Below are 1,778 nucleotides of genomic sequence, written 5' to 3' on the forward strand. Positions count from 1 at the left end.
AAAGCATTCTCGATCTTCCAGTTTAACATTACCATTTCTGAACCTAGCAAACAACTTATGAACAGTACTCTTAGTTAACATCTCTATGAACACGCACATATCCTTTTTGCAATTTGTACATCATTTTTTCCTGTTTGAAAATAAAAAAGTATGATGAAAATATACCTTATTTTTCTTCATTTTTACTTTTAAATACCACTGAAAAACGCTACGAACTTTTGTTCCAATTTAATATTTGTTATAATAGCACAGCAAATTTGTTAATACAACAAAACAATTTTTTACAAGAATCAATTAAATATATGAATTAAAACTTTTTAATAAAACATTAGGTGGTGCATACTTTTGTTGCTATAATAAAGAACTTGTTATATTAACAATTTTCATTGTAACAAAAAATTAGTTAGCTTAACAATTTATTCATTGCTTTCAGACATCATTTCTTTGTTAAACAAAGTTTCTCATCATTTTTAGTCTAATTATCTTCTTAGTGTTAATTATAAATGTTAAAATTGTGCAGCAAGCTAAAGCTTTGCTGAATCATTTAATCTATTCTTTTTCCATGTTATGAGCCAGTGATTGTTACCTTTAATAGATGATATATAATCATCTATTAAAATACTGGTATCTATTCCTTGTTGCAATATTTCATATTCCATACATATTATACAGTACACATGTAGAGGAAAGTCGGCGGTCATAGAATCTAGGGTGATCCGAGATTATCCCATGAGATCTCGCGTTGTAGTGACCAAGCTGGCCACGTTTCCCTAGAATGCGAACCTTCACATGAAACGTGTACAAATTTCACGTCGATCGGACCACAAACAGCTGAGTTATTGAGGTTAGAGCAAAGTCACTTTGTAATTTGTTTGAAAAATGGAAAAAAATTTAGTTTCGCGTGTTGATAAAGCATTGTTTTTTAATGGGTAAATTCCATCTAAATCAACGATTTGTCGTTGGTATGCTGAGTTTAAACGTGGTCGTACGGACACAAACGATGCGGAACGTTCGGGTAGGCCATTGGAAGCCGTTTACAAATTACAAAGTGACTTTGCTCTAACCTCAATAACTCAGCTGTTTGTGGTCCGATCGACGTGAAATTTGTACACGTTTTATGTGAAGGTTCGCATTCTAGGGAAACGTGGCCAGCTTGGTACTACTAGCTTTATCTCTGGGTTAGTCTCGGGACTTATTGAACGATGTATATTCCATACATATTATACAGTACACATGTAGAGGAAAGTCGGCGGTCATAGAATCTAGGGTGATGGATTATCATGATATCTCGCGTTGAATTGAAAGAGGAACCGTTAAAATTATTCCGTTACATTGTTGCAACATCCGTTGTATTTAGACATTGTAAAATGGTTATTGGTCATTAGTGTTCGTTGTGTTTTTATAAGAGATGCATTTCAGTTTTGTAGGTAACAGAAATTTTTACAGGTGTATATTCTCTATATAATTTTAAGAGGTACGTTACATATTAATTTTTTAATTCTAGTCTAACTTGAATATGAATTTTAAATAATATTATTGAATTTAATGTGTCGTAATATGTAAACTCTGTAAATAAAGTCATGTTATATGTGGTCGTGATGATCGTCCACTATGTGCATTTTTTTTACGACTTTACAATCTTATTGTAGATGATATACAATATTTATTAAGAACAAAGAAATTATTTTAAAAAGTTTTATTTTTTGGCTTAAAAAATTTTTTTTATAAAATGTTTTATAAAATATTCATAAAATTTTGCTTTAAATGGCACTTATGGG

Source organism: Solenopsis invicta, chromosome 9 (genome assembly GCF_016802725.1).
Source record: "Solenopsis invicta isolate M01_SB chromosome 9, UNIL_Sinv_3.0, whole genome shotgun sequence".
Lineage (NCBI taxonomy): Eukaryota > Metazoa > Arthropoda > Insecta > Hymenoptera > Formicidae > Solenopsis > Solenopsis invicta.